Below are 9895 nucleotides of genomic sequence, written 5' to 3'. Positions count from 1 at the left end.
TATGTGAAGTTACAAACACAAAGTCATTCACATAAAACCCAAATGTTTCTTCTGACATAATGGTCTTATGGAAGTGAAATGAACTTTCCAGGAGAGGAATAATATAAACTTATTTTACTTCTGACCATTAAATAATAGGTTACAGTGTGTAGAAATTAAATGATTGTTTTGCTGTTTTTAGGATTAAGGATAAATACTTTCATATTTGCAACTGAAAAGAAGGATGAGAAATCATTAGTGATCTTAGAGCTCCTCCTGGTGTCTACAAGTATTCAGACTACAAGGTTTTTGTTCAGGTCTGATGATGGTTTGTGTTACTGTGCCTCTCTCGCACAATAATACACAGCTGTGTCTTCAGGCTGCATATTCTGTCCATTCAGAGTTATTCTGCTGTTTGAAGCATCTAAGTCGACGCTGAATTTGTTCTTTAATGAATCTGACATGTATGCACTGGAATCTCCAGTATATTTCCCTCCAATCCACTCCAGTCCTTTTCCTGCAGGCTGTCTGACCCAGTGTGTTCGATAGCTGCTCATAGAATAAGAGACCTGACAGGTGATGGTCAGACGTTGACCTGCCTGCACAGTCATAGAGGCTGGCTGTGTCAGGGTTTCACACCTCACACCTGTGGAGGGGAAGATTAGAAATTAAATCTATATTAACAATGATTGATCAGAGTGATCAGTACCTCAGTGAAACTCACAGGATCCAGCAACCAGCAGCAGCAGCAGCACAGTTACAGAGAACATGTTGGTGTAGAAGATGATCTGATGGGAGCTTCACTTCTTCTGCTGCCAAATAACAAAATCACCTCCAATTTCTACAGGATGAATCCTGTGACGCATTTAGTTTTGCATAAACTATGACACAGGCAGATTATAAAAGTGGGATTTCACAACTCAATGGACGTTTATCTGAGTGTGTTGATGATGATGATGATGATGATGTTGATGAGGTTTCTGCTGTTTGTGTTACTTTGACTATCAAGTACAGTGATAAACAGCAGAATGTTAAGTTATTGGACTGATTGATAATATTTTTGTGAACAGATTAGGGTCTATTAGGAGAAAAGAAAAAAGTTCCGCCAGCCTGATGTGTGGAGAACTGTCTTCAAACACGTCTGTGAGATTGTTCTCGCTTCTTGTGGAGTATGGAACAAGCTTTAATTGATCTGTTGGTGTTTCCCTTTACTCTGCTTTAACCAACTTGTTGTATAAATGTTCTCAGTCAGAGCTGCTTACATGTTTCTTTTATTCAACCAAAAGTCCTTTCGCTGCAGGCATCTGGTCCAGTGTGTTTGATAACGGCGGAAGAAATAAGACGTCTGACGGTGGTGATCAGATGTTGGCCTGGGTGTGTAGTTACAGATGACGGCAGAAAGTGATCCAAGTGTCACATCTGGGTAGGAAAATATTGATTGTAAATTAAACCTGAAACAACAATAAGCATTGTGGTGTGATCATGTCATCTCTGTCACAGTGAGACTCAGTGGATCCAGCAGCTGATCTGCTGATGGGTAAAACATAAATTCCTTTTCTGCTAAATGATGCTTTATTGAGATTGTGGTTCTCTGTGTTGGCAACGTTGAACCAATGTTTATTTCATGAATGCAAAAAGCAGAAAATCCTTTGCCATTTCTTGCTGTGTTAGTTTTTGTACAGTGTTTCTGCTTTTTGTATCACTGTGACTCTCGAGCACAATAATAAACAGCAGAATCTGCAGTTGTCAGACTGTTCATCTGCAGATACACCTGCTTTATGTTGTTGTCTCTGGAGATGGTAAACCGGCCTTTCACTGACTCAGAGTAGTAGCTGCTACCACCATTGCTATGGATCCAAGCAATCCATTCCAGTCCTTTTCCAGCTGGCTGCCTGATCCAAGCAACATGGGGAGTGCTACTAAACCCAGAATATGTACAGGTCAGTCTGTGGGATTCTCCAGGTCTTTTAGTCGTTGATTCAGACTCAGTCAGTGTTTGACCATCAGTACCTGCAGAAATATAAACAGTTCATTAATAAGGTTAGTTTAACTTTTATCTTTTTTTTTTCTTGGAAATCAGATTTTCTTACCAGTCATAAAACAAAACAGAAAGAGGAAAACAACTAAATAAACAGGTCTGGTCATTGTAAAAGTCTGTTGTTTTTCTTCAGTCTGCAGCTTCAATTTCATATTCAGTCACTGACCTCACATCTGTGACATTATAATAGATGGTAGAGAGCAGTTTTGCATTGACCCCTCCCTATTAAAATGAACAACTCAATGACAACATTTCTGAAAAGGCGATATTTTACATATACAGTATTCCTGTTTGTGATCTCAGTCTACAAGTATCTGTTATTAACAATGTACACATTAAGAAAGTATAATCAGATTTCATGGTTATAAAAATTGTTTGAATGAAAAAATATCAGTGATCAATTTTAAAATTTTTAATGCAAATATTTCTTTTTTCATTTTTTTAATTTTCTTTTTTTTTTTTTTTAGATTCAATTTGTTTCAGACTGCTTGTAAAACATCATGCATGTCTGCCGACACCGTCCACTGCCATAAAAACCTTTGAGGATTAGCTGAAGACAGTAGGAAGCATCGCTGCCAGGAACACGTGTTTTTGGCAGCTAAACAGGAATTCAGAAACCACAACAGCAGCTGCTGTAAGTGTTGTGTCCATTTGTGTGACAGATCATGTTCTCTTCATGTCATGTTACTATGTTGTACTGACACCTGCTGGTCAGAAGACTTTTGTAGAGTTGTCTGGCTTTAACTTCTTCAAATGTTCCAAGCTGATCCTGCTACATTTATTTATTTCCATAATCAAACATTTGACTGTAATATTTATTTAAAGTTTTATTACTGACTGTAATCCTGTTTATTTCAGTTTTTCCTTCTTTTATTTATCCAGTTCAGCAATGTGTTTACTGGCAGGATCCCTGTAAGATATCTTAAATCCTCTTCCACTGAGGAAGGACATATACATGGAAATAACTGATATTCTGATAAGAAATAAGCTTGGAGTTTTGTGAGATAATTGGGACATTGTGTCATAGAATCTGCAATGAAAATCTGGTCATGGTTTGATTTCAGGAGTCACTTTGGGTTTGTGGAAGCAGACTAATCACTTCAGCTCAACTAAAATCTACCACTTTAAAAAAGATGTAGACTGCATAGATATGACCACCTTCTCCAACAGACTGCAGACTGGATCCGCTCCACCTAAACTGTTCGGGATCACAATCTGATGATGTCTGCATCCTGTGATCTCCTGTCAGTTTAACAGACATCAAACCAGACATCAGTAATAACCAAGTTAGTAAACTTCAAATATTCACTTTATATGTTTTATAATTTGCGTTAAGACATGTTACACTTTTACATCTCATAATGGTACGGTGGCACAAATGATAAAATATGAAGAATATTTATTTAGCTTGTGGACTAAACCACCACAGTAAATACTTTCTAGTTTTGCTTCTTGTCCACAGAGTTTTTGTACAGGTGTCTTGGTAGTTTGTGTCTCTGTGGAGCCGCACACAGTAATAAACAGCCGTGTCTTCAGGCTGCATATTCAGACCTGTTAACTTGACTGAGCTGTCAGTCAGTGTGTGGTAAAGAAACTTGCCCTTAAAAGCATCGTTTTGATAAAAATTGCCATTTCCCCACCGATGCAAAATCCATTCCATTGCTTTTCCTTCACACTGTCTGATCCAACCTGTTGCATAGCTGCTATCAGTCAAAGAATAACCAGAGACCTGACAGATGATGGAGAAACCAACATTACCACCATGAATCATCTGAATGTCATTATTTAGAATATTATAAAGTGTAAATCTATGGAAATCTCCTCACAGGATCCAGCTGCCAGCAGCAGTATCAGAGCTGCACAGAACATGGTTGATGCAAGATGAACTGATCTGAACTCTGCTCACACACACGTAAACTATTTATTTCCTTTTGTTGTAACGCACAAAGAGGATTTGCATACTGATTGTAGGAAATGAGCAAAGGAAAGAAAATCCAAATGAATCACAATAAATGTCATTCTTGGACTCATAAAAGATGTTTTGTTAAAATCTTAATCTTACTTAAAGATTCAGTCATTCTAAGCTGATAAGTGTTTATAGCAAAGCAGAAATCTGAGGTTCATGCGTTAGACATGAATATGTATAATATTAGAATTTACTTCCTAATTGTAAATACATAAATTACAATTTATTAGCATTGAGGATGAAGTAGGTTTGTGTTTGCTGAAAGTTTTGAATTTTTTTTGTAAATTATATTATTCCTTCACCTGAAAGAGCATGAAACTGTTCCTAAGTTTCCTCTTCTGCATCATTACCGTTCATTTATTATAAAAACATTTGAAATTCATGAAAATATTATTTAAATCCCTCATGTCAAACACAGTATCGAGAAGATGTTTACAATAAAAGTTGAAGTTAAAATCATCAGATTGTCAAAAGTCAAGCAAACACATTTTAATTTCATTTTCAGAATTAAAGATGGAAATTTTTAACTTTGCATTTTCTGCCATTTATAGCTGCATCAAAGTGTAAATTTTACACTGATTCTTCATTAAAACTCTGAGTGTGTTGATAATGTTGAGCTGAATTTTCCTTCGCTGAGGTGAGAATCAGAAAATACATCTGAAGATCTCATTGCAGGAATCTGTCTTCATTTCAGAACATGTGTGGTGTTGACACATTTCACTCTTACTGAGGAGTTGTTACAAGAAAACATGTGGCCACATCTGTGTCTGATCTGATGGATGAAAGATCAGCCCCCAAATGAATAACATGATAAAAAAAAGTGATGGAATTTCATTGTTAAAACAAAAAAAAAAAAAAACAAAAAAAAAAAACAGATAGATCAATTAGGCTACAAAAATCAGAAAGTAGGCCAGGAACACCATCAACAGGGAAGAGGGAGCCTTCACACTCGTCCTGAGCTGGGACTCTCATCCTGACCATCAAGCAGCAGGAGGCGTGGCCAATCTGTCAGGGTCATAATGTCTGGGAATAACAGCTTATAAATGACACGTCAGAGCAGATGGATGACGCTTCTGAGGATGACTGCAGACACCAGTTAAAGATGTCAAGATCAGGTGGAACCTGATGAATATATCTTCCAAAATTGAGTAATGCATCTTTAATAAAAGAAAAGTTAGGATAAAGCTTCAAATTAAATCATAGTTGTGTGTCTTCTGAAACAGTGGCCATGTGAACCGAGTGTGTATTTACTTTTTGTTATGAATTTCTAAATTAAATCTATTTAGAACTAAAAAAAAAAAAAAAAGAAAAATATATGATGATCAAGTTATAATGAATGAAGAACATAATGAATGTCACTGTGCCTTTAAAGAAATCAGGGCTTGTTTAATGACTGAAAGTATTTTAAGAGTAGCTCAGTAATTAGTTTACTAAACACTGGTTTGGACTCAGTCAGTCGTTGACCATCAGTACCTACAAAAAATGACCACAGACCATGATTAAATTTTGTGTTATTTAAGCATATTTTTTGAGAAAAAGAAAAAAAAAACACTTAAAGAAACAACCACATAAACAAGTCAGGTTATTGTAGCAGTCAGCCATTTGTCCAGTTCTCAGTGTCATCAGACTTAAAAGTTTTTCTTTGCACCATAAAGAAAAACAATGAATATATTTGCAATGAATCCGAATTACTGGTTTTTATAAGATTTATTTTGAGGATCTCAATTTGCAACCGTTACCAGTGAGCAATGAAATACTTACATCATTTTGCTGCTTCATTACTTGATAATGAGCCTGTTTTCATTGAAGTGGTTTCATTAGTGGTCTAAGAGCTCCTCCTCTGGTGGCTTCATGCAACAAGTGTTCAGGCTCTGAGAGGTTTTTGTTCAGGTCTGCTGATGGTTTGTGTTACTGTGACTCTCTTGCACAGTAATACACAGCCGTGTCTTCTGGCTGCATATTCTGTCCATTCAGAGTCATTCTGTTACTGGAAGAATCTGCACTGATACTGAACTTGTTCTTCAGTGAATCTTTGTAACCCGAGGTGTGTCCTCTGCGTCCATAACCAATCCACTCCAGTCCTTTCCCTGCAGGCTGTCTGATAAAATGTGTCCACCAGCTGCTAACAGAATAAGAAACCTCACAGGTGATGGTCAAACCATGACCTGGTTCTACAGTCATAGAGGCTGGCTGTGTCAGCTGTTCACATTTCACACCTGTGGAAGAAAACATGTTGCACATCAGAGTAATAACCGTGATCAGTCAGTGTGGACTGATACTATCAATGTAGACTCACAGGATCCAGCAGCCAGCAGCAGCAGAGCTACAGAGAACATGTTGCTGTTGAAGCTGATCTGATATCAGCTGCTTTTCTTCTGCTGAAAATAACAGCATGAGCTCAAATGTTTATATTGGACTTCCAGGAAGTTCAGCTTTTGCATAGGGAGGGTCATTAATCAGTCATACAAGGGAGATGGACTGTCTGTTCAGATATTGACCTTAAAATGACATTGTGAACATTTATTTAGAGATGTTTTCAAAATTATTCCTACTTTATACATTTAAGACAATATCTGTCTGAAAGCAGATATTAAAGTTATCTTTACATGTATTTACATTGTACTTTTATCTGTGGGATTACTGACAGGACATGGACAGCTGACTGTACTGTTTATGTCTGAACAGCACAAGTTTTTTTATCATTTAATGTAAAAGCATTTTTTGTCAGAAACTAAAACTACTTTTAGTCTTTTCTTCGAATGTAATACTATATAATAGCAATCTTGCTGGAGGCCTGACATCACTTGTTTATTAGATAAAAGCCGTGATGATGTTTTGTTCTAACTGAAGACAAAAAAAGGACATTTTAAAAGTGGGATGTCACACAAATGTTTGTTCAATGGAACACTTAAGTTAGAATGAAATACATTTATTTACACTCTTGTTCAATCACTATCTGAAGGTGTGATGTTGTAATAAATACAACGTTAAATTAAATGCCTCACAATTTAATATTTTACAGCATGATTGTCATTATAAACATGATTTATCATTAAGTGAAGCTCTCCTTTAATTTAGTCATGGAAAAACACAGATGTTCAATGAGTATAATTATTTGCTGATTCAACTTTGACTGGATGAAGGAAACTTTATTTTTGTGAAATTGAGAAAGTGAGACTTTGTCATTACTTAACATGTCATGTTTTTGTAACAGCAGAATCTGCAGTTGTCAGACTGTTCATCTGCAGATACACCTGCTTTATGTTGTTGTCTCTGGAGATGGTAAACCGGCCTTTAAATGACTGGGAGTAGTAGATGCTACCACTGCTACTGCTGATATAGCAAACCACCTACACTGAGAAACACTGAGATCAGATAATAGGATAACTTTTACTGACTGGAGAGAACTCAGAGCACATGTAGGATGCAAGATGGATGCCAAATGAGCCATCATTAAGTGGGCCTTGATGAATATATCTGCCAAAATTCAGTGGTGCTTCTTGAAAAAAAAGTCCATATTTCTTTCTTTCTTTCCAGTTATTTTAATATGAATTTCTAAATTCAGGCATCGATTCTAAACTCAAAGTTCATAATATATGAAGAACAAATTAAAGTTCTGCTTTACATGGTTTGCATGTGCTTTAATGTTCATAATATATTAATGATAAAAAAAACCTAAATATAAATAATGGGAAACTATGAGTGGTCTATGTGCCCCTCCTCTGGTGGTATCATGTTATCAACGTTCAGGCTCTGAGGGGTTTTTGTTCAGGTCTGCTGATGTTTTGTGTTATTGTGTGTATTGTTTCGTACAATAATACACAGCTGTGTCTTCAGGCTGCATATTCTGTCCATTCAGAGTTATTCTGCTGTTTGAAGCATCTAAGTCGACGCTGAATTTGTTCTTTAATGAATCTGACATGTATGCACTGGAATCTCCAGTATATTTTCCTCCAATCCACTCCAGTCCTTTTCCTGCAGGCTGTCTGACCCAGTGTGTTCGATAGCTGCTCATAGAATAAGAGACCTGACAGGTGATGGTCAGACGTTGACCTGCCTGCACAGTCATAGAGGCTGGCTGTGTCAGGGTTTCACACCTCACACCTGTGGAGGGGAAGATTGAATATTAAATATTTAACAAACATAACTGATCAGTGTGATCATAAAGTCAGCATCTCAGTGAAACTCACAGGATCCAGCAACCAGCAGCAGCAGCACAGTTACAGAGAACATGTTGGTGTTGAAGATGATCTGATGGGAGCTTCACTTCTTCTGCTGCCAAATAACAAAATCACCTCCAATTTCTACAGGATGAATCCTGTGACACATTTAGTTTTGCATAAACTATGACACAGGCAGAAAGTGGGATGTCACAAGTCAAAGGATGTTCGTCTGAGTGTGTTGATGATGTTGAACTAATGTTTATTTCATAAATGTCAAAAGCAGAAAACCTTTATAACAAACTTTATGTGTTAGTTTTCGACAGGGTTTCTGCTGTTTGTGTTACTATGACTACGAAGTACAGAGAGAAACAGCAGTTGGTTCATCTGCATACAAACCTGTTTTCTGCTGGTATTTCTGGAGACATAAATCTACCCTGGACTGACTGAGAATAATAAGTATTGTTAAGAGATATTATCTACAAGTAATTTATACAGAGTAGTGTCTAAAGCGTTATTGACAATAAAATAAAATGAAGTTAAAAATGTTTAAATAGCTACATTTTCAAAACAATTGAAAAAAATTACATTTGGGTTGAAAAGATATATGACAAAATGCCAACAACCAGCTGTCCTGATGCATTTGTTCTGTGTTATTGTTTTGGTTTTTTTTCCTTTTTTTTTCAGGTAAAATACACTCACAATAATTTCATCATCAAAGTCTGCTTTAAATACTTGTGAAGAAAACAGATTCAGGCTAATTACTCAAAAAAATAAATGCATACTATTTATAAGGCATGTTTTTCTGAGTGACTTGATAAAGTTGAATTAGTTTATTTGACCCCATGCAATTTGAAAAGGAAATTGTTGTTTTGAAATTGAAATTGTTTTGAAATTGGAAATTGTTTTGACATGATGACTGATTACAGTAATACACAGCAGCCCTGTTTTCAATCTGTTTATCTGGAAATACACATGCTTTTTACTGTCTCTGGAGATGGTAAACTGGTCTCTAAATGACTGGGAATAACTGGTGTCACAACCATGTTTATATGAGCAATCCATTCCAGTCCTATCTCTGTAGCCTGTCTGATCCATCAGTTCCTGCAGATATAAACACAGATCATAAGTTCGTTTTGGTCAAATTGTTGATAAATATATATGTGGACAATACACATATTTCCATCTTTACAGACAGGTGCAACAATATATGGATTGAAAAAATACTGCACTTTAAATTATGTTGGGTGAGTTGGTGATGTTTTGAACCAATATTTTTTCGGAAATGAGAAATTTGCTATTGCTTACACTGCTATTTACGTTTTTGTACAGTGTTTCTGCTTTCTGTGTCACTGTGTCTCTCGAGCACAGTAATAAACAGCAGAATCTGCAGTTGTCAGACTGTTCATCTGCAGATACACCTGCTTTATGTTGTTGTCTCTGGAGATGGTAAACCGGCCTTTCACTGACTCAGAGTAGTAGATGCTGCCACTGCCACTGCTGATGTAAGCAATCCATTCCAGTCCTTTTCCTGCAGCCTGTCTGATCCAAGCGTTTTCATAATCACCACCGAATCCTGAATATGTACAGGTCAGTCTGTGGGATTCTCCAGGCCTTTTAACCACTGATTCAGACTCAGTCAGTGTTTGACCATCTGTACCTAAAGAAATATAAACATTTAATTTATGAGGTAATTTTAAATCCTCTTTTTTTTTGTTTTCTTTCAGTTGTCAGATTTTCTTACCAGCCAAA

Source organism: Telmatherina bonti, assembly GCF_933228915.1.
Source record: "Telmatherina bonti genome assembly, chromosome: 14".
In the NCBI taxonomy this organism is placed as follows: Eukaryota; Metazoa; Chordata; class Actinopteri; order Atheriniformes; family Telmatherinidae; genus Telmatherina; species Telmatherina bonti.
This window is presented reverse-complemented; position numbering follows the sequence as displayed.